This window comes from Dermacentor albipictus, chromosome 2 (assembly GCF_038994185.2).
Source record: "Dermacentor albipictus isolate Rhodes 1998 colony chromosome 2, USDA_Dalb.pri_finalv2, whole genome shotgun sequence".
NCBI classification, from domain to species: domain Eukaryota; kingdom Metazoa; phylum Arthropoda; class Arachnida; order Ixodida; family Ixodidae; genus Dermacentor; species Dermacentor albipictus.
The window spans coordinates 154751638-154775919 of NC_091822.1; the positions used below are offsets into that span (position 1 = coordinate 154751638).

General features: G+C 48.1%; 2 protein-coding genes across 2 annotated transcripts in view; one reads left to right on the forward strand and one right to left on the reverse strand.

The window, feature by feature from the left end:
- Positions 1-21395, reverse strand: part of LOC135915527 (angiomotin-like) — a 35849-nt gene extending 14454 nt beyond the window's left edge. Inside the window, exons 1-3 of one of the 2 annotated variants that reach the window (XR_010568640.2) lie at positions 21259-21395; positions 19296-19416; positions 17916-18171 (exon numbers count right to left, since the gene is read on the reverse strand). The gene's annotated coding sequence lies outside the window, so the exon portion shown is untranslated. Of the gene's footprint in view, positions 1-17915; positions 18172-19295; positions 19417-21258 lie in introns of those variants that run through there. The other variant, XM_070534117.1, reaches the window with a different exon arrangement.
- LOC135915518 (putative nuclease HARBI1) overlaps positions 1-24282 on the forward strand; it is a 79748-nt gene that overhangs the window by 17694 nt on the left and 37772 nt on the right.

Here is a 24282-nt window from a genome sequence, read left to right on the forward strand (position 1 = left end):
TTCTCCAATTATCACGCTACCATCTCGTGCTTTCTTCCTACAAAAGGATTTGTTAGTTTGATGTCAGGAAAAGTTCATGAAACATAAGAACCAGGGCTTTCTTGTATCATTATTTTCCATTATCTTGGTTCCCACAAACACATGGATAGAGAAGATGCTCACACAAGTATTCCTTGCTGCCATGAAATTGCTATTCGGAAACCATAATGCATTTAATACTTCCCTCTATCATAAGTGTAGGAGAGACCGACTATATGATTATACCCGTTACACGCATAAAACTATTTACGAATGTAAATTTACATTTCTATATACAAACGATGTATTTACAAATGGAAAATGCTCGTGGAGACAGAATAGAGTCCTGCAAAAATAGGATAGGATATCTTTCTTCAATGGCGGGTATCCGCTGCGGGGGATTGGCCAATATTTGGAGGAGAAGGAAAACTTTATTTGCTCTAATTGGTTAGAAATTAGCGGTGGCAGATGTGGTCGGCCGTCTTCACGGTCATCTTCCCCATCTGCGCAGGGTCGACGCCCCTATTCCAAGATTTGGATGGTATTAGGAAGATGCCGGTATTACAAAAACTGCTAAAGGTGTCATGTAGAAACGGGCGCCGTGTCAAGTTTTCGTAGTCTTTTGAGTATTGTCGTCGTTCCCTTCTTCACCTCAACGTAGGACAAGCTCAGTCGACGGAAAATGGGACCAAATTACCATGAGGGAAATTCGTCAAAACTGTACGTCACGTTGCCGCTGATTCTAAATGTGCCTTTGATCTTCTTGCGATGCCAACAGACGAGTGCGGCCAAGCTGCCTGGCGTGGTCAGCATGGGCAATGGTGTTGCGGGCACAGACGCTCCTCGAAGCACGATCCGAGGAAAGCGAAGCATCCAAGTTCAACGCAGGGTCGAGACCGGACAAAAGATAAAACGGTGAATAACCGCCAGCTCCGCAACGTGAGGAACTATAAGCGGACGTGCCAGTAACAGTGGTTTGGCAACACATATCTTGGCGGCATGTCGGTGATGGTCCAGTTCAATTACTCCTGCCAGTGGCATCAGGAGGTTACGAAGAGATGAGCTGGTGCTTTGTAGAGCAAGACTGCATACTGTCGGCAATTACTTGGGAAAGCAAGGTACAACCACGATCCTCGGGCTGTCCTTGGGCGCCATGCACTCATATGATGTCGTCGAGGTGGAAATACGCGGCGTCACTTGCGCAGCTGATGGGAAGCGCTCTGGCAATTACGCAGCGCGTCATGTAATTCGTAGCCACAGTGACCCACCTGTTGCCGGACTTGGACTACGAAAATGACCCGAGAAAATTTAAACCCACTCGAAAAAATGGCTCAGCAGGGATGTCGAGGGGTTGAAGGTGCTCGGCAGGAAACGTCGCTGTTCTTTTTTTTTCGTTGCTGACGGTGCTCGCATGCCGCAACGTATCGCTACAGGGCGAGCAAGGCTGGCGCAGTGGAAGTGACGTTGGACACGGTTGTAGGTGCAAGCGACACCAAAATGGCCTGGAATTGGTGCGTCATGAATGTCGCAGAGGGCGATTGAACGAAGGCTTCGAGGGATGACACAGAAAAGGCAAGGAACGACAAAGTGAAAATTAAAGCGGTACAAAACGCCGTTCAGGAGGACGAACCACCCTATGTAGAAACTGGCGCTTGGAGATCATCTGTGGGCAAATTCGTTCGTGGAAGAAAAAAATTGCATTTCTATCTGCTAGGCCACTCTATTCCTAGCTCATTTGAATCAAGTGTGCGAATACCGGCTTCCTTATTGAAAAACAACGGAGTACGCGAATTCTGCCCATTGTTCTCTATGCGTATATGATCGAAGCTTCGCCGTACTACTTCAAAACGAAAGGCAAAGATAGGTTCACTTAAGCTAATTTCGCGCATGCGGGCGTTTCTGAGATATAATTGCGATTAAACTACGCGTAGTGGCACGTTATAAGTGGATTGGTTTTCCCGATCGTCGACAACTTGCGATGAGATTATGTGAGCACGAGTGGGACACCCACACAGCAGGAGTCGTTTTGCATTGAAGACGGCCGTGACACTGAAGTCACCGCATGGGCGTCTTGTTTGGCTCACTCCAGTGGAGTTTTCTGGAAAAGTCACCAGATGGATCTCTGGCCCTGTGATCGCTCAGCGTCCACATAAATAATAGATCGGGCATTGATGTGCGTAATCTTTATGCTTGTGGCTTCAGACTTTCTTGTGGCGCTAATTATTTCGTAATAGGACTTCCTGTGGGGCCGGCTTGTGCGTATACATTACATAGTGAGCGCGAAAAAAATAAAAATAACGCCCTTGTCCATCGCTGCACTTTCGCCTGTGTCTCTTTTTGCACATACTGTGTTAATTATTGTATTTGCTCTTCGTAAATTTATAAGCAATTCAAATTTATAAACATAGAAAGGCAAGGAGTTTCTCTGATCGTGTATAAACATTCTGAATCCTTGTATATATGGGCAAATAGATAAATAAATATTGAGAAGTATAAATTACCGAAGTCACAAAATTGTTTGTACTAACCATCATGCTGCCTGAACGCCCATAGGCTAGCAGCCCGCGTAGACGCTACAGTGCCAGATACCCTCTAGTAATCGCGTAGGCAAATTATGGGGCTCAGGGCCCGTGCAAGTATGTCACTGGGATCATTGGAAGCGGCCGGGTTACTTCAGCGGATATAAGCAGTTCTGCTACCAAGCGCTGGGTCGGAAGTTCGAATCCAAACAGCTGAATGGCCTCATTCCAACAGTTGTTAAAACAATATAAAATAAACCAACAATTCCGATACACCCTAATGCGAGAAATGGGCGCAGCTCTATACGTATCATTTCACGATATATAGGATGGTGTGGAGAATCTGTCTAGTGCTGCACGTTGCAAACGGGGCGAAGTGTGGCGCGATTGCATCGTCGAATCGAGAGGTCGCGAGAGGCTGCGCATGATTGACGCGTTGGCGCCGTTCACAGAATTGCCAACTGTTTTAACGCGAAAGCGTTAAGGAGCTTGTGTCGCAAAAAAGCCGGTGTCGGCGGCGTTGGCCATGAGCGATAAATCCCGGCAGGCACTTCATGAATAAAAAACAACTTGCAAGATGGGCTGGGTGGGAATCGAACCAGCGTCTCCGGAGTGTGAGACGGAGACGCTACCATTGAGCCACGAGTTCTTTTTTTTTATTGCCTTTTCACAAACGCAAACAAAAAGATCAAATACACTTCAAAGCGGTACAAAAGCGCCTCTAGTGAATGAGGTGTTGCCTTAGAAACGATCTGTTTCTAAGGCTCGGGCGAGCGTCGCTTGCTCAGGCGCACATTTCGTTGCCGCGCCGAACGCTGCGTTGCTCGACGCTCACCGCGTCTGATGCGGGGCGCGTAGTCGCTGCGCGGTAGCCCGCCCTTTGTCTTACACCCCTTGGCGGGTCGACGGGAACGCTGTCGCGTTCCACTCTTGAAGGGGCAGCTTAAGCGTCCTCATATTTTTATTATCGTGTCGGTGGTTTTCTACTCATCGAAAACTATGTTTATAAATTCCGCTTCGACATCTAGGACCGCCTTTGTGCAGTACTGTTGTACTCTCACTTGGAGCAACGGTATTAGGATACAGCCAGAGGTACGTTTGCCAGTTGGAATTTCCTCCGTGACACAAAAATATTGCCTTAGTAATACTTCGCATTTGCCATGACTGATATATTTCTCCATCAATAAGCGGTAAATATAGAAAATTCAAAGCAGAAACACAAATTCACAGTTATATTAATAATAGTATTATTCGAAACTTGCTCATTTTTACGTCTATCCTCTGTGTATATTATTAAGAAGTTTGTGTTACGATATTCCTATCTACAAGGCTGAATACCTTATTATACACTACTTTATTTCTTTTATTATCAGTTTATTTCTCATCTTGGATTATTCATGTATTTGCCCTTTATATCATTTATTTATTTATTTATTTATTTATTTATTTATTAACTACTTTATTTCATTTCTCAGTCATATTACCACCCGGTTCGTGGCCTGTCACCCACAGTGGATTTGTACCATTAATTCGGCCTTCACCATCATCATCATCGCTAACACCTAGCCTCTACATATACATCTAGATAGATCGTACCTCACGCTGGCCCCTGGAACCAGCCCTCGAGGTAAGCCCCCATTGCCGCAACGAACCATTCCTGTCTTGGGTGCCCCAGCGCGAGGACGTGTTCACACAGGCTCTGGACATCCTGTCCCTGACGTTCCCTCTGGACGCTCGAGAAGATCCAAGGTAAGCGCTGCAACTCTGGGGCGTTTGTGTAGGCGTTGGGTGGTTTGAGCTCGATTCTTGGCAATAATTAAGCGTCGTCCCGTCGATAGGTACCCGCTGCCATCACCGCGCGTTGTTGCTACTTTATCCGGTAGATCGCGTCTTGACAGTGTCCTCATAAATATACTCCATTTCATAAACTCAGGTGAGACGCTGTCGAGGCTAGTCATACGTCTTGCAGTGGCTGCGTCCGCACTTAGTAATAGCTTGGTGTTCTTTCTTGTGTCGTGCTGTACCCTGGCGTCAAAACTAGCACTGACTATTATCTGCAATGATCGCATGATGGCCAATGAGGTGTGATCACGCCACCTGCGTGATAGCCAGTGGCATGATGCGACATGTCTTTCAAATGCTATACGAGTCGAATAAAAGCCACGTTGACCAGACTCCAAGCGTCTCCGCGAACCTCGCTGCGTCGTCCTACCAGACGCTAGGCTCACGGCGAAAATTAGACCTTGGATGAAGCCGAAGAAATCGGTCAAGAATCGGAAGCGGCGTAGAATGCCGACCAAGCGTTCGGCGACGCCGAAAACGTTCAGCCTGTCGGAGGTGCGCAAGATGGCGGTTCGGCGGCGCGGCGTTCGGGTCAATATGGCCATGGCCTCCTGCCCGCCAAGGTGGCTCAGCGTACTCAAGATAGCCCAGCGTGTCCGAACACCTGCCCGGCGCGTCGCCGGACGGCGTCCAAACCAGGGACAATCGGCCGAATGAAAATCGTTCATGTTCTAGTCAAATCGGTCCGTGTTACAGGTGTGGCGGCTTGTGGCACTCGGCGTCTTCAGGAATTGTCCGGCCAGGAACAAAACTTGCTACATTTGCCGCATCAAAGGACACCTGGCCACCGTTTGACGATGAAAAAAGGCGCATCGCCAGTTCAAAATGTTGTTCGTGATTTAATACTTTCAAGCACGAGGGATTTTAGCGTTTGCCTGGACGTTGGTCGGGTGTGATCACGCCACCTGGGTGATAGCCAACGGCGTGATGCAACATATCCTTAACATGCTATACAAGCCCAATAAACGCCACGTTGGCCGGAGGACCCTTTCAGTAGGAAGAAGCGACTCCGCCAGCCTCACTGCGTCGTCCTCCCAGACGCTGGGCCCCTCCCGTCGGCCGGCCTCGGGTTCGAGGCTGCATTCTCGATCGCAATTGTGCGAAACTTCTTGGTATAGGCTGCGTATTGAATGAAAAACATCTTAATCGTCAGAAACAAACAAACTGTTCTATACGGTTATCTAATGCGTTTTTTTTGTATCAATTTGCTTTTCATTGCGTTGTTACTTTTTTTTGGCAGCCCGTCGCGGCAGCCTCCCGTGCAAGCTGGCGCGAGCATCCGCCTTGGACGCCCAGCCAGGCCCGGACGCAACGCGCGGAGTGATACATTTTCGTCATCGAACTTATTGCGTAGCTTGCAGAGTGTTGCACCTGAGGTCTGAAATGGAGTACACAGCGTGGTGCAGACCGAACCGTTTCCGATGCTACTGCGGCAGCGGTGAAACAGCGCGGTCAAAAGATATGGGACGCCTAATATCAAGCCTGTCGGAGGGTCTAGCTCAAGTGTTTACATGAAAAATGATTCAGCCTTTCGGTACTGTGGCGAGCTCCAACGCCAGCTCGCAGATTGCTGTCTCATCCCCTTAGACACGACGCTGAGCAGCTGACAGATCCTTTGCCCGTTATTGTAGAATGCTCTGAAATTTCATGGGGCATATTTCTCGTTGGCGTTACATACCGTATTTAGTCGAATGTAACGCGACCAAGATTGTAACGGGAGGGTAGACTTTCCATTCAAGCGAAATAAAGAATAATAAACTGCGAATGTAAAGCGACATGAAAAGAAGAAAAAATCTGACGGCATGCATGTTAATTTATTTAGTAAGCCAATGTTTACAAGTTTATACGGCCGATAAAACTAACCTCACTTCATGTAGCTATCTACTAATTCGCTATCGCAATCGTTGCTTCGCCTTTCGGCAAAACTGCGACATTTTCACACATGATGTCGCGGTGTGTAACACAGAACACGTCCCGATTGAAATTACACCAACCAAGAAAAGCGAACGCAGGGTCTTTGTACTAAACCTATGCAGTTCGCTGGGAGAGCGACAACGTTTCGGGGCCCTGTTCGGCTAAACATTAGACATAACGAAGCATAACAACATCATGGTTGCTGGGGATTTCAACCCCCCACATCCGTCATGTTACCGCAGCGGTACCTTTAAGGGACAGAGCCTGTGGGCAGAGTTGGAGGCGCAAGCTAAAAGCCCTCCATACTTTACCGCTGTGATGCTAAAGCCCCTCAATACTTTTATTGCTGTGACGAAAGGAGCTTATTGGTAATCGAACACTGCCTTAGCGGTGCTTCCGCTCCTTCTTCAATGTCTTGCACTGCGAGAGGTACGGTGTAGCGGGGCGTGCCTACAATGCTACGCCTCCTATACGTCACCGTGGCGCGCAGTTCAAAGTTGTTCATGGATGTTAACGTAGACTCCACTATTTCCGGTTTTGGCGCCTGCGACACGCCAAACGTACGCCAAAGACCTCAGCGAGCCGCACTCGTAGAGTTTCTCACCATAACACGTAGAGGGAAATCATGGCGCCGCCATATGTGGGAGTTTCCTAAGGGGCGCTGTGTGCATATGTATAGAGGCTACAATGTTATATGTATCTGCGACGCTTGTGTTGGATGGTGGTGTAAGAGGCTTCGTCTAAAAAGTGGATATATGGCTACAGAAAAACGCGTTCTTAAAGCACAACCTTCATAAAATGCTTCCATTCACGTATATTACATCTTCCAGTGAAGTTTACTCCCCTACAATGCATAAATAAACCAAGAACAGCAATACCAGACGACAAATTGTTTCAAAGCGAGCGCGAATCTAGTTCTCTGTCCTCCAACTTTAGTGGCCCGCTGATACTTTTTTTGTTTTCTTATCGGACTACTCCCCATACTTTCACGGGTAAAACGCCCTGCTGAACTCTTTCTGCGACGCAAACTGAGAATTCGGCTAACACTGCTCCCACCAAATGTTAGGAGGGAACTGCTGGAAAAGGCCGAGACTGAAAGTGCCTGCAGACAATCGGCGCGACATGCCGCGGTCAACTTCTGTCGGTGATTCTGTTTTGGTGGGCTCAATGCCAGGTCAAGTTATTAAATGGTTGCCAGGAAAAGTGACACCAGTGAAATCACTACGTGCATATTTGGTAATTGTCGCTAGCCGCGTGCGATACGGACATGCCGATAATTCGAGGACTTTTCTGAAAAGAGACGAGAACTCTGGGCATCGCGAAATTGATTTGCCTCATGCTGCGCAAGTGCTGCGAAAGATCCACTCGTAGAAAAGTTGGGAAGGAGTGTTACATCGAACGCGCGGCGGCGTTTCATCGAAGGCTTGGTAGCGCTGCATCCAACGCGCTGCGGCGTTGCATCGAACGCGGCTCGGGAGAGTGCCGCGACTGTGATCGGGGGACTCGTGTGTTCTGAGCATTTGCTATGTGAGGTGACAGTATTCTTCGTTGCTCCGGCTCGGACTGTAATATAATCGTTTTAAACACACAGATTCACCAACCGAACGTCTTTCTCGCGCAGACCTCGCTACCCTAGAAATTCGAGCTATTGTTCAACGATTGAAGTTCCGATACTTGGTATTACACAGTGCGCTGAAGTTGGATCCTGCCACTTTTCTAAAGTACAAGCTTACTAGACCGACTCGGCATAAACACGCTTTCACGCTAGAGGAATATCTTTGTAACAACAATACTTTTTTTCTTTTCATTCTTTTCGCGAGCTGTGCGAGAGTGGAACTGCTCAAACCCTGCTATTACTGCCCAGCCCACATCAGAAACATTGCTGGTGTTCACACACCGGCAAGCCCGGCTGAGCGCGACCCGCAAGTCGCAATCCCGGAGATTATCGTTCTCAGCGAGAACTCTCCGAATCTACGCGGAATTTGCCGCGACGCGGGAGGAGTCCGGATGTAGACACATGAAAGATCACTTCCGGTGTACCGCTGATTAGTTTTGCGACCACAGTCGCGCGACTCAAAAATCGCCCAGACACTGCACAGTACACGGGCCTCTGGAATTTCGCCTTCATAGAAATGGCTTAGTAGCTTTGGCGGCAGTTTTGGCGGCTGGCCAAAAATGGCCGCTTTTCGAGAAAAGCGACCGTTTGCGACCATTTGCGACTGGTCGCTTGGCGACCAACTTGGTCGCGCGACCACTGTCATTCGCCGATGTGAATTAGCCCTTAAACCCAGTGGCTCAGGCCGGGGATCTTGGGCAGCATTTAAATGAACCGAAAAAAAAATGGCTGTGGCTTAGGTAAGGTTAAGCCCAGGATGCGAAGCATACTAGCCTTTATTTTAGTTGTTGAACCACTGTTTAGCCTGGTGAACTGCTGTTGCTTGGCTATATTTGGTTCGGCTAGACGAAGAAACAACTCATGCATTACTTCTTCGCCTTCAAGAGTGGAACGCGACAGCGTTCCCGTCGACCCGCCAAGGGGTGTAAGACAATGGGCTACAGGGCAGCGACTACGCGTCCCGCATTGGACGCGGTGAGCGTCGAGCAAAGCAGCGTTCGGCGCGGCAACGAAATGTGCGCCTGAGCAAGAGACGCACGCCTTAGAAACAGCGCGTTTCTAAGGCAACACCGCATTCACTAGAGGCGCTTTTGTACCGCTTTGAAGCGTTGTACTCGTGGCTCAGTGGTAGCGTCTCCGTCCCACACTCTGGAGACCCTGGTTCGATTCCCACCCAGCCCGTCTTGCAAGAGTTGAGCCAAAGCCACTTCTCCTCTGTCGTGACGTCACGGTGTCACGTGATTTCATGGTCACCGCCGCGCCTGAGGAGCTGGGTTGAGCCCTCGTAATATGCTTCGCATAAAAAAAAGAACGCTCGCGTACTTAGATTTAGATGAACTCTAGCAATGGGTGATAAAAATTGCCCGCTATGGCTTCCCGCATAATACGCCGCATTATCTTGGAACGTTAGCCACCGCGATTTAGATGCGACGCTCGACCATGGATAGTTCAGATAGATAAAATCCGCAGACTTCTGTTTGCTAAAAAAAAAATAGCAGAAGGGGAATGATAGGTAGCGAGCATTATAAATAATAATAAACAAATAATTGTGGGGCAGCACACAATGAGACTGTTTAGCACTGCAAGCTAGCGTATGATAGGTGTCGCTCTTTAGATGAAAACAGATGCCTGATTCACGAATTATGATACTTCGATCGTTGTTGGTCGAGGCCGGAAGCGAAATAGATGCCAATGTTTTCTCATTTCACACAAATAACGAAAGAAAGTTTCCGCCTAATTGCATTTGTGGTGACAAAGTTAAGATGCACATTGATTTTGAAAAGAGAGTGAGTGAGAGAGGGAGGCAGAGAAATGCTCATCGCTCAGAGAAGAGCAACGAGCTGCGCATCGGCAACGAAATGCTACGCAGCCAATTGCGACTTTGTGATGCGGTGTAACTGAAGGAACCGTGTAACAACAGCGTGACCAGCGTCTCTCCTGTCCCGAACCGTTTCTTTTTTCAGCCCCCTGTTGCGTCTCAACAATGCGTGCGGGGGACGCCTGAGCGCGGGAGGCGCTCCGACACAGGATACCCGCTGCATGTAACGGGAGTAGCGTGGCGGCTGGAGGAGGCGCGGGCGCGGCCTATCGTTTTAACGCGACAGCGTTAAGGAGCTCGTGTCGCAGAAAAGCCGGTGTCGTCGGCGCCGTCGGCTTTGGCCGTGAGCGAAAAATCCCAGCAGGCACTTCATGAATAAAAAACAACTTGCAACATGGGCTGGGTGGGAATCGAACCAGGGTCTCCGGAGTGTGAGACGGAGACTCTACCGCTCAGCCACGAGTTCGATGCTTCAAAACTGTACAAAAGCGTCTCTAGTGAATGCGGTGTTGCCTTAGAAACGAGCTGTTTCTAAGGCTCAGGCGTGCGTCGCTTGCTCAGGCGCACATTTCGTTGCCTCGCCGAACGCGGCGCTGCTCGACGCTCACCGCGTCCGATACGGGGCGCGTAGTCGCTGCGCCGTAGCCCACTGTCTTAAATCCCTTGGCGGGTCGACGGGAACGCTATCGCATTCCACTCTTGAAGGCGAAGCTTAAGCGTCCTCCCATTTTTTCCAGTCGTCCGGCAACTCGAGTTGCCCTCCGGCGACACAGAACCTCGGCGGCAAAAGTGTACCACGTGCACCGGCCACACGTCGCGTCACGCAACCGGTGTCGGCGTCTACGCGTCGGGGCCTCGTTTATCCCGCTTTCACACGGCCGCCTCTGGGGGCTCAGTCACCGTGGCATTCTGCTGCTGAGCCACGGAGCTGGTTGTTGGTTCGATTACGCACGTGGGCCCACGATACCTATACGATGCCACACCGGGCCCATGATACCTATGATGTCACTGTCAGTGACGTCATCGGTATCGACAGCGTCAGTTAGGAACCGCTTATTAATTTACCGATTGATAAAGCTTCCACTTTTAAAGCACCACGTGGCTGAAAAATTGAGGGTTTTCAGCGCTTTCTCTGCAGAAAATGGTAAAAGTGCGAAAATGCTTCGAAATCAGTGACGCCGTACAGACGTACCTGCGCTGCGGTTCAGGCTTGAAACTCAGAAAGACGTATTCCGCCGTTCATTTTCTTCTCTGCTGAACTAACGCAGAAGAGCGACAACGGTCCAGGAGCAGAAAGGCAACTGACTTTATTGCCAAGAAAGGCTTCTTCTTATACAGAAAACGCTATGACGTCACAGGGTCATGTGGCGTCACTATATCAGAGCATAGTTAGATATCACAAGACGTCGCACACGAAGCTTGCGCTACGACATCTGCCAGCCAACGTTTTCCCGCCAGGTGAAATACCTGTAAGGTCTTCAAAGCTTTTCACCTGTCTCGAGTAATTTGCCGATAGTCAGTGTCGCTCAATAAACAAAACACGTAGGAAAAACACACAAAGATCTCCCATTTTCGTCTGGGTGGTTATCGTGGTGGTTCCCGCACATGCTGCTCACTGCGCAGGTTCCCTTTACTGCGTGCACTTACATGCGTGCACTTACTGCGTGCCTTACGTGTTCTATAAGCAAGCATTTTGTTCTACCATTATATTGAGAGCAGTGATCCCTACTCACTGGTACGTCTTTCATGCCACAGGTGTTCTTCGTATGCCACTGTTGATTTCAACCGTATTGCGTTCATGCCCAGATTGTGAATATAGCTTATACAGCGTCTCGCCTTGCCCATTTCATTAAGACCAGGCGTACTTCATTGCTATTTAGGTATGTCCTGGCTTGAATATGTCTCACCATGATTTTCAGCAAGCCATGACGATCGGCTACAGTTTTCAAGGTGCCGCGAGCGGCCACTTGGCCATAACGGACTCAAAGGTGACCGAGGCGAATGCCAGGTTGTCAGAAAAAGGGGTAAGCGTTTGCTTTCTGTCAATTCAAATACACTTCCTTTGGTTTTTGTCACAAGCTTTAGTGTATATGTCAACTCTACCAATTTTACGTTACGTTTACGAATTCCGAGGCACCTAAGCGGGCCCTAACCCACTTAATGTTTATCGAAGTGGAGAAATGATGATGTGTGGTTTTTTGTGGCGCAAGGGCCAGGTTTGGCCAAAGAGCGCCATGACAAGTGTTAATGTTGACGGTGTATTATGAAGATGTGACTTGGCTGTAGAGTGGCCTAAAAATATTCGCTGTAAAGTGCGTAAAATCTACGTACTATAAAATTATGGCGATGACTAATGAATACTATGAACATTAAAATCCATCGTACAAGAATGATGCAAAATATAAAATGTATAAGATGGTAACATTACTTGGAGCACTGCTGCCTCGCCAGAGCCCTTGAAAACAAGGGTCTAGAGGCATGTGCTATACCAAGGAGCTATCACAGCGGCGTCCTCTGAAGAGAGGACCCGCTATGAACATGTAGGGCTAAAAACATGCAAGACAACATCTTTCAGAAAACTCAGGACTGCGTTGGTGTCAAATAAAGGTTCTTGGCCGAGTAACATAACAGGATGAAGGGGGATGCGCTGCCGGTAGGCTAAGGGAAAATGTTTCTTTCTTTCATATTCGGCTTCCCGACACTCCAGGAGGACGTGGAGGACGGTCAGCCTCTCCCCGCATCTACCGCAGGTTGGAGGATCATTTTCAGTGAGTAAATAGTTATGCGTGCCAAATGTGTGTCCTATTCTCAGACGACAGAATAGGACATCTGTTCGGCGTGATTTTGTTACAGAGGGCCAGAATCCTAACTTTGGTTTTATCACGTGGAGCTTATTATTTGTTTCCGCGTCCCATAGGCGTTGCCAGTGGTTCCGTAGTTTCCTCCGTAAGAAGGGCTTCAGATCTGTGACAGGAACTGGAGCAGTGGGATTAGCAGAAGGCCGTACAACTGACGTGGCCATCTGGTCCGCCAGAACATTACCTTCGATGGTCCTATGACCTGGCACCCAGCATATAGTCACATGCTGGTTAGATACATATGCTTTACATAGGACGGAATAGAGTTCAATTATAACAGGATTTTTGTGCTTGCAGAACGATATCAAAGCCTTCACAACACTTAGGGAGTCCGTATATATAACTGATTTTTTGAGTTTTAATTTCCTTATATGCTTCACGGTCGACAATATTGCGTAGGCCTCAGCCGTGAAGATACTAGTTTCCGGATGCAGTGCGTCGGATTCCGAGAAGGATGGCCCGACGGCTGCATAGGACACCCCGTCATGTGACTTCGATGCGTCTGTGTAGAACTCCGTGCAGGAGTGTTTGTGCTGGAGTTCCCGGAAATGCATTTGGATTTCGATATCTGAAGCGTGCTTTGTAACTTGAACGAAAGATGTGTCGCATTGTATCAGCTGCCACTCCCAAGGAGGTAGCAGCTTGGCTGGATGCATTAGGGGGAGCTCGAGGAGTGGGACATGCATTTGATCACTAAGCTCCCTCACACGCAGCGAGAAAGGCTGTCTTACGGAAGGACGATTACGAAATAGTGTAGCATATGTCATATCATTAATGGTGTTAAAACAGAGATGTTCGGGATTAGAGTGGACTTTCAAAAAATATGTTTGGCTGATGTATGTTCTCTGGATATGAAGTGACCACTCATTCGATTCTGCATATAAACTTTGTACGGGACTCGTTCTGAAAGCTCCTGTGGCTAAACGGATACCCAGATGGTGAACAGGGTCTAGCATCTTTAGTGCGCTCGGGGCGGCAGAGTGATAAATGACGGCACCGTAGTCAAGTCGTGATCGAATGAGGCTTTTATATAGATTCATTAAACACTTCCTGTCACTACCCCACGTAGTCTGGGAAAGAAGTTTCATTATGTTCATTGTTTTCAGACATTTTTCTTTAAGATGTTTAATGTGGGGGACGAAAGTGAGTCTGTAGTCCAATATGACACCTAGAAATTTATGTTCTTTGTTTACAGGTATCTGTTGTCCACACACTTCCAAGGAGGGATCCGGAACTAGGCCTCTCTTCCTTGTGAACAAAACACAAGAACTCTTATGAGGATTGATTTTGAATCCATTTTTCTCTGCCCACCCTGACACCTTGTTCAAACCATGCTGTACCTGTCTCTCGCACACTGCGAGATTACAGGATTTGAAACCGATTTGAATGTCGTCCACATAGACGGAATACAAAATGGCCGGTGGTAAGGAAGCATGAAGTGTTGTCATCTTAACAATAAAGAGTGTGCAACTGAGCACGCCACCCTGGGGTACACCGGTTTCTTGTGCAAAAGGACGTGACAGCACATTGCCTACTTTCACCCGGAAGGTACGATTGGACAAGTAGCTTTTTATTATGTTTAGCATATTACCATGAATGCCCATTTGTGACAAATCTTTCAAGATTCCGTAGCGCCAGGTCGTATCGTACGCCTTCTCCATATCGAGGAATATCGATAAGAAGAACTGTTTGTGTACAAACGCGTCACGAATATGTCCTTCAATACGTACAAGATGGTCGGTTGTGCAGCGCCCTTCTCTGAAGCCACACTGAAAGGGATCAAGCATTTTGTTTTGTTCAAGGAAATGGATGAGTCGCCGATTTATCATTTTTTCAAATACCTTACACATGCAGCTTGTGAGGGCTATCGGGCGGTAACTTGCCACTGAAGAAGGGTCTTTGCCTTGTTTCAAAACAGGGACTACAATGGCTTCCTTCCACGCGGTTGGAAGGTACCCTGCATCCCAGATGGTGTTGAAAAGTGTAAGTAGTGTAAGTTGCGTGTCATTGTGTAAGTTTTTGAGCATTTCATATAAAATTCTATCAGATCCCGGTGCGGAACTCTTGCATGCGCTCAAGGCCGCTTTCAACTCGGCAGCACTAAATCGGCAATTATAGGGTTCATTCTGTCGGCATTTATTGATGAGTGGCTTGCATTCTTCTATTTCTTTATATTTCAGGAATGATTGCGAATAATGCTTGGAGCTTGAAACACTCTCAAAGTGCTCCCCAAGTGAGTCTGCTTGTTCAAGCAGGGTATCGCCTTGTGGGTTTACCAGGGGGAGTGAATAAGTTTGTCGTCCTCTTATCCTGTTAACCCTATTCCAGACCTTCGATTCCTCTGTATAAGAGTTGATGCCCGATAAAAACTTTTGCCAGCTTTCTCTTCTAGCCTGCCGGCGGGTTCGCCTGCCTTGTGATTTTACTTTTTTAAAGTTAATAAGGTTCTCCGCAGTGGGGGAGGCGCGTAGCAACCCCCACGCTTTGTTCTGATTTTTACGTGCGATCCTACAATCGTCGTTCCACCACGGAACACGCGGTTTGCACGACAGGCCTTTTACTTGTGATATACATTTAGATGCGGCATCTATTATAAAGGCTGTAAAATATTCGACAGCAGCGTCAATTCCTAGCGAGGACATGTCATCCCATGAAATACAAGATAGAGTTCGGAATTTTTCCCAGTCGGCAGTGTCAATTTTCCACCTAGGAGCCTGTGGTGGATATTCCTTTATTTCAGATGTTCTAAGCAGGATTGGGAAGTGGTCGCTCCCGTAAGGATTTTTCATAACTTCCCATTCGAGTTCAGGCAATATACACGGGGAAACTAGGCTGAGGTCAATTGATGAAAATGTTCGGTTGGCGAGAGAATAATATGTGGGTGCCTTCTTATTCAGCAGGCATACACCAGAAGAGAAGAGGAACTGTTCAACAAGACGACCTCGCGCATCTATACGAGAGTCGCCCCACAGGCTGTTGTGCGCATTGAAATCCCCAAGTACAACGTACGGTTCTGGCAATTCATCTATGAAGGACTGAAATTCATGTTTGCTTAGTTTGTAGTGTGGAGGTATATAAATCGAGCAAATAGTGATAAGTTTGTTTAGCAAAACAATTCGAACCGCCACTGCTTCAAGGGCCGTTCGTAGCTGTAAATGTTGACATGCTATGCTCTTTTGGATTACAATCGCAACACCTCCCGATGATGCGATTGCATCATCGCGATCTTTGCGAAAAGTAACATGCTGTCGGAGAAAGTTTGTGTGTTGTGATTTGAGGTGTGTTTCCTGTAGACACAGCACTTTTGGATTGTGTTTGTGTATAATCTCTTGCACATCATCAAGGTTCCTAAGAAGACCTCTGACGTTCCACTGTATGATTTGTGTATCCATATTTAAAGTAAGTTGGTGCTGTGTGTACGGAAACTGAAAGATGTCTTAGATTACAGAGCTCTTTCGAGGCCCTGTAATCGGGGTTTTGCCCTTTTTGGAGCGTTCGAGGGAGCCTCGCCGCTCCTTAGGCGCTTGGCGCGCCGTGAGGGCAGTTGTAGTGTCCATTGCCTCTTGTGAGGCGCTGGACACATGCTCTTGCGAGCGAGTTTTCAGAGAGGGTCCCGCCTTGGAGGGCAAGACCCCTGCTCCCACCAGCCCGGAGACCGATGGGGCTCCCTGAGGGATCTGGCTGCGCCGGCCGTTGCCAGCGCTGGATGGGGCCGGGGAGGTTGGTGTAGCCTCGGTTGCGCCCACCTTCGGGGTCAATGGCCCCGTCTGCTGTGTTGGCGTAGCAGCGTTAGCTGCAGCCGCCGAGGGGGCGGATGGCGTCACTGCCGCCTCACTGAGTGTGGGTCGGACAGCCGCCGGAGGCCGTTGTGGCGCTGCCCCCTGACGCGCCACTTCGGCAAATGTGTTCTTAGGCAGGTATGCCACCCGCCTACGTGCCTCCTTGAATGATATATTTTCTTTCACTTTGATCGTGACAATTTCTTTTTCTTTTTTCCAAGATGGGCACGACCGCGAGTACGCGGCGTGCTCTCCATCACAGTTTACACAATGCAAAGAGTTCGTGCAGGCTTCAGACGTGTGTTCATGAGCACTACATTTTGCACAGGTTTGGCGGCCGCGGCAGTTCGATGAGCTGTGGCCAAATCGCTGGCATTTAAAACATCTCAGAGGGTTTGGGACATACGGTCTGACCCGGAGCTTCACGTATCCTGTCTCAATACTCTCAGGGAGCACACTTGTACCAAAGGTGAGAATTAGATGTTTTGTTTTGATTTCTTTTCCATCGCGCCTTAGCAGAATTCTCTTTACATTGATTACGTTTTGATCATTCCAGCCTTCTAATAGTTCAGCGTCCGAAAGTTCCATCAGGTCATCATCCGAAACTACACCACGGGTGGTGTTCATCGTGCGGTGCGGGGTAACTGTGACTGGGACATCTCCAAATGATAGAAGGTTAGGCAGTTTCTCGTGTTGTTTTTTGTCACGGAGCTCCAAAAGGAGATCACCGCTAGCCATCTTTGATGCTTTATATCCTGGTCCAAACGCCTGAGTTAGAGTTCTTGAAACAACAAAAGGTGAGATTGTTCGTGCTTGTTTTCCTTGTTTTTCAGAATGGATTACATGGAATCGCGGGAAAGTTTCTTTTTGGCGTCCAAAAAATTCAAAGATATCTTCGGTGCGCCCCCTTTTCAGGGAGCGATCAGATAGTGGAGGGAAAGAACTAGCCATAAGTGGGAGTGTATTTTTCGGTAGTAGCGCCAGCCACCCACCATGGAGCCCAACAAGGGGACGCTGCAGGGCCTGTAAAACAGGGCCTACAAGCGCCAGCTGTACGCTACCGCTATAACCAAATATGATATAACCAAGGTTGGCTACTCACACAAGGTTAACCCTTGCTGCCAGGAAGGTCGGAAGTAATAAAGAAATGAGAAGGAGACAGGAAAGGTGGAAAGTAAGGAAAAGACGAAGGTTGTAGGGAGAGAGAGACAGGAAAAGGCAACTACCCATTTCCACCGGGTGGGTCAGTCCGGGGGTGCCGTCTATGCGAAGCAGAGGCCAAAGGGGTGTGTTGCCTCCGCCGGGGGGCCATAAAGGTCCAATCACCCAGCATCAGCTCAACCCCCAGGATCCCCCTTTCCCCAGACACGGCTAAGCCGCGCACGGCTACACGCGGGAGGGTCCAACCCTCGTGTGCTCGGGTCCGTGGTGTCGCCACACACCAAACGCCTGCTTGCGCAGACGCCCCTGCGGGGGAAGTGGAGAAAAGCATTCGAAGTTAAAATACGCTATTTATTAAACACCTTTTGACGAAAAGTACTTCGATGCGCTTCAACAGAAGTGGATTTATTTGCAATCAAATGCGGCGTTCGCGGTGCGTCCGCTCCTCCTTCAATGACTTTCACCCCTCCCCTGCTTGGACCGGCTCACAGACGTCCAATCACAAATGACGCAACACGGCGAGAGAGGTCCTCTGTTAACCCTGTGGCGACAACCGTCACACGGGTGCCTGTTGGGTGTTCGTGGCCAAGCCAACACCGCTGGTACAGCGTCTGAAGGTGGAATCGGGCGCGCATATTTTCCAAATCTGGAAAGAGAATTTTTTTTATTCGAGTGTTTATTCTAGGGTGGTTGCTTGGGGTAGTTGGCAATTCACGATAAAAAACGACGTACAGCGCGAGAGACAAGGACTGCAAGAGACGACATACACAGCGCAGTGTATGTGGTCTCACAATCGTTGTCCTTCACGCTGTACGTAGTTTTTTATAATGTTTTTATCATTAGGGTTGCCAACAACTTATCCTAGAAGGAAATGGATCAACAGTAAGGACATTCTTTTTCGGTGTAATGAGACTCCGTTAAAGGGTCCATGAACCACCTCTTGGGCTTGCTGAGAAAACACAGACCCAATAGCTGACATCAATCATGAAGGGTGTTTTGCGCGTCTTCCTACTGTTACTGCGTGAAGTAAATGAGGATCTGCTTGCGATATTATAATAATTACGTACAATAATAATTACAGCCCATGCTCGGCCTCAAGGGTGAATGAGCAAGCAGCACGGCCTTAAAGAATGATAGAATGGTCCTTTGTACAAGTCTAAAAAATTGCAGTTAGTTACAGCCCGCAAGTACGACTAGGAATAAAAAAAGAGCAAGCCTTCCAAAGTGTCTATCGCACGGCCGTCATCAACTTAGTTCCTAGTGTCGCTAGCGAGTTTTATGGCAATGCAAATGCAATGAATATTAAATCCAAGTCGTGGCACCGTTAACTTTTATGGTGAAATTAGGAGCGTTCCCAATAATTGCTGGGTGCTATTTGTTTGGATGTTAAGAAGTTTTGTAGAATGTCTGCCCTGTATCTTCGGTGGACTAAACATGAAGCCTTGCTTACAGTTGATTAAAATTAGGGGCAAGTTATGGACCAGGTATAGACGAAGTTTCAAGCATGTGGAATAATGAGAGCCTCAGCAGTAGTAAATTATGTATGCAAGGGCTCTGCAGCATTCATGGTCTAGAGCACCACTGCAGTGCGATGTGCCCAAGACCATGGAGGCACTGGATTACCCACATTATGAGTTGCGATCACTGCTATGCAGGCGCAGTTGGTCATGCGTGTCTCTTGGTGCAGAATATCAAACTCTACTATGCAGTCGTATCATATATCGGGAATTCTATGGAATCACAGATATTGAGAGACGGGGAATCTCTTACCAGTATTTACAAGATGCGTGTGGTGTCCACATGTAGGTTCAGCCGGAAAGGCATTTGCTGCTTGTTGGAGGTTGTCTATGCTCAACGACAAGTTGCACTCGTCGATATTTCTTGCGCGCACCTGCAGTAAGAATATTTCTTTCAGTCTTTCTAAATTAAACAATGCTGGATCGAGACATGGTGAGAAAGAAAGTGCTTGAATTTTCCTTTTCTAGGCAATCTAAGCTGCGCTGTAGTAGCTCGAGAATATTTTAGCCATTCCAATTGGAGCTGTAAAAAAATGCTTTATGGTTTCAATTCGAAATTGTAGTGAACTGATGGGTTCACTAACAAAGCGTGCCTCGCCATACTGACAGTCGCTTGCTACCGTTTCGTGCTACCTTTGCGTGATGGGTGTGCGATATTGTCGATAAAGGCTACTGAGCGCCACTATGAAACATTTCATCGCTTGCAATTGATTGGCTCTCGATCTCAACAACGAAACTTTTCTCTCAGGTGATTGCTACTATGGTATTTGTGAATTAACTATGTAAATACTCTACGTGACATGCCGTCATGTTAGCAGCCATGAGCGTTTCGTTTTTTGGAGGCCTGTTTCAGGGAGGGGTGAAACTAGCAGCAAACTTTTTCATATAAAATGGGCGCTTAACTCTTTCTTTTACGCATTAAGAAATGGCCATATTTGGCTAGAACAACTCACCAGAGTAATAAAGAATCATGATGACAGCTTCGCAGGGCAATGTCTTTCTAACACGGATAACATCCTGACGCCAATCACCAAGAAGTTTCTTTCATGTAAAATGCAGTGTCTCTCATAGCTGAATACTAACGGAATATTAAGTGTTTAGTCAAGCATCGTACACAACTTCGCGTATTGAATTTGCAGACATTCTTTTTACGCAAAATTTATGGACAGAGACGGCGCATATATGCATTGTAAAACCAGTAGCCCCGTTCAACGCTGCATAGCTTGCGATATCCAAGCCCGAAATTTTATTGACTCACGTGCTTTAGGAGAAGGAACTGTGGTTCAGGCATGGCAGCAGAAAGAAGCCGACATACCCTTCAATAAGTGCGGCTCGAGCAACCCATACCCCAAGCATACACGAAGGAAACGAGCGCGCGCGGCTGCCGAGCGAGACGGAGCGAGCGGGGTCCTGGCCGTGACGTCACACGCGAGAGGGCGCCACTCCTAATTCTCGCCGCTGATAGTGTAAATATGAGCGTTGCCAATAATTATAGATACTAGTACTTCGGCAGGTTCTGCAGAAACGGAGTTATTGGCAATCAATTTAGAAACTAGATTTCCCTTTTAACAAGCTTTGTAGAAGGTTTCTCCTGTATCTTTGGTGGACTGAATATGAGGCGTCGTTTATATTTGAATGAAATTAGGGGCAAGAGTTGACGAAGGTGTAGTAAAAGTTTGAAGTGTGCATGTGTAATTATTACAGCCTCAGCAGTAAGTATACGTATGCAAGGGCTGTGGAGCGGTCGTGGTTTGACTCACCGCCTCACTGCAATGCACACAAGACCGGTTGGTACCGGATTGCCTATCTTATAAGCCACGCTCGCTTCTATATAGGCGCAGTTGGTGACGTGTGCATTTAGCTGTGCAGAATGTCGAACGCTTCGTAGGAACCGGTGAGCACATTTGCGTGTCTCTCCGTTAACGCGACGTCCAAGGAAATAGCGTGAATGAGCAGGCACCAGGGCCGTAATGGAAAAAAGAGAGTTAGCTGGCCACTCTAAATGTTGGTGCGATGTCGTAAGCTGACAAAACAATTTTTTTTTTTTGCTCCAGCGGTCATAAATTTACGCCTTGTATCACATTCGGTTTTATACAATGTTAGGCTCAACAACAAACGTCAAAACAGTGACCACATTTTTTAATTTTGTGCAGCACTTTCCGGGACATGCACATTCTATGCCAGCAAAAAATTTCGAAATACTGAAAAGCACTTACTGTCAGCACATGATTGTCGGGTGTCCCCGGCGATCACCTCGATTTCCTGCGTCATTTCCTGTAGCGCGTTGGTTTGGTGTACGCGTGCCCAAATTGTGTTGGGCTCTTGGAAGTAAATTCCCACCTGTAGAAAGATTTCTTTTAGCATTGTGGTGTCTTACTACAAGATCTCATAAGTAAATGCCCATCATAGCAATATTTAACATACGTGAGCATAGTAAGTAATATAATGAAATAGCAAAAAACTAAGGCTAAGTGATTTGTGAAGTATTTTTCGTGTCCGCGGAAGCTGAGGCTCGCGAGAATCGCAGGAAAACTGAAAATAACCGCGAAGATGTGTGCAAGTAGCGCATACATGTTGGCACTGCCACTGTAGCTACAGACCGGCGCTACGTAATGAAGATGCGGTGGCGCTGCCATAGGGAGCGACTTTCACGCGGTATAGGCACGTGCTCCGCCCCAGAGCGGGCGCACCTACACCTCGATTGCCGCCGGGTTTCCGCAGGTCCGTGTGCGATTCACTGTTCTACAACAAAGGAAACGCAGTACGACAACAAACTGCGTTGCGGTAGATTGCGCCGAAAGTGACAAGAGGCTGGAGTTTTTGTTTTCACAAGTTGCGTGCTCGGGAAAGTATAGTCGCAAGCAACGGGATTCTGCGGTGAAAGACGAAAGTACGATTCCGTCACCAGCTCGTTGAACATGCGCCAAACGTGTAGTTTCGTGAAAGTCACGCTTCTATGTTATTGGCGTGAATTAGCCAAGAAGTTGCTTAGGATCGTTAACAGACTGTCGTTATAATTTCTTATGCCCGTTTCACATGGTGAGAACTTGAGTGCGTTTTTGCACTTGCTAATCCGCAGTTGCGCAAATATACGCCGTCGCATCCTTCGTGCACGCGATTTTTGGATGTTCGAAGTGCTGAATTTCGAAGTGCGGCATAACACAGATGCGCAAAGGACTGGGGACTCATCACTAAGTGGATTGTAAGCATGCCATTGCGATCTGCCTTCTTAATTTTTGTTTTTAAAAAGTAACGCACTCAAACACAAACAGCTGCCACGAAAGCAGTTTCTGAGTTGTTTTACTTTGTTTTCGCCGAACCAAACTGACGCCAAGAATCCTCCGTTCGGCGTTCACACGTGCGAAAGTCGCAGATGCCGCGCTCGGTGCATGTACGCGAAGTTTGCATTTGCGGAAAGCGTAGCTGCGAAAAACGCAGTTTGAAATCGCGCCATGTCAAACAGGCTTTACCCTACCGCGAGAAAGCTCGATTAGGATAACCCTTACACCTAGGCGAAGCGAGTAGATAGATGCACCTGACGGGCACACGTCATATTAGCAGTGTAGATATTCAACAAATACACATAACGAAGCTGCATAGTCATTGCAGTGTGAATATTGTGACCACACCCAAAAGTTTCACATGCGCGAAATGAAATGTGCAGAGTTGGCCATTCACGGAAGCACGGATGAACTCGATTTCGGCAATGCTTTACTCGTCGGAGCAGGTCACACGTCGCATGACCTTGCGTCTGACTTGACGTCCCGACAGCCACCCAAACGATTTCTAAAACACCGTGACGAAATGCAGCCTCGGCGCTGACGGCCCGTTATCGCTGCACGATGGCTGAAGCGATTGGACGGTCGAGGCCGAAAACACCAACGACGTGTAAGCCTCTACACCGCCAGCGTCAACGTAGGGTAGTTATCCCCCGCCGTTCCCATCGCCCAGCGGGGGCATCGCATCTATTGCTGCGTAGGGCGAGTAAAAGTAGGCTACAGTTATGTCTGCGGGCCTGTAGCGTAAAGCAGGAGCCAGTACCACACCACTGGCGTGATCGCGAGAAACGATCCGACGGCATTTCGTTTACCAGTAACCGAAGCGCCTGGCCATAAGGTATGTTTGCAGTGTCTGCCAAAGTGTCTTGAGAGCCTTTGTGAAAATTTCAAAGTCCACGATTCGACTTATTTACGTGATTCACGACATAAGCAGCACACGAGCGGGCGTCTGGGGTGATGTGAAGGTCCATGTGTTCGTGTCGAGTATGGAGGCGGCCCACATATTTAATGCGTTGATACATGTTATATCGTGCATATCACTCAGTACGACAGGAATGGATACATTACTCATCCTCTGCGTTTATTCCATCCTCATTTGCCTGCCCCTTGGGCGGCTCCAAGCGCGCGCCTTCTCATGGCGCTGCGGTAGGCAGCGACGCCTTATACAACATATCCCGTCGTGATAAAAAAAAAAAGAATGTCCGGTATTTCTTGATGTAGTCATGCAGCTTCCTTGGTGTCTTGTTGCGGGCGCTTCTTCTCACGCGCTCTTCGCATCTTGGCATATTACTTGAAGCTTGTTGTGTGCGCCCTGCAGCAGGTGGTTCAGGATTCAGGGGTGCATTATCTGCGCTTGATGTGCCAGGTTGTGACGAATGGCTTACAGCCGCACTAGTTGAGTGATCGGATGCCGGTGACCAGTTCATGACAGCAGTGTTACCTAATTTCATTCTGCTGATAGCTTCAGTGTGAACGGCCGCTAATTTGGAAGCATTCCACACATCATCATAAAAACTTTATTGTAAGACTGAGGAGTTTGGAGCACGCAGGCTCTTGGGCCGCCGCACGATTCCACTGCACTCAAGCGTTTATGTTGCTTCGCTCCATAACGCTGGCAGCCCGATCAGTAGCCATAGTCTGCACGGCCGGGTCTCTAGAGCGCAGCAGGGTCTCCCAGTCCTCCCAGGACTTCAGGTGCTCGAGGCCCCGCGGGGGAGTATCCGCCGGGCAATGAGAAAGGAGGTGGAGAACAGAAGCGCGAGGTTCGGGACAGAGACTACAGGCAGATGTGAGGAAAATTGGGTGATAATGAGAAAGAGTCAGAGGAGATGGGAGAGTGTGAGTTTGTAATCGGCGCCAAAGTTTTTGTAATACCGGCATCTTCCTAATATCATACAAATCTTGGAATAGGGGCGTCGACCCTGCAGACGGCCGACCACATCTGCCACCGCTAATTTCTAA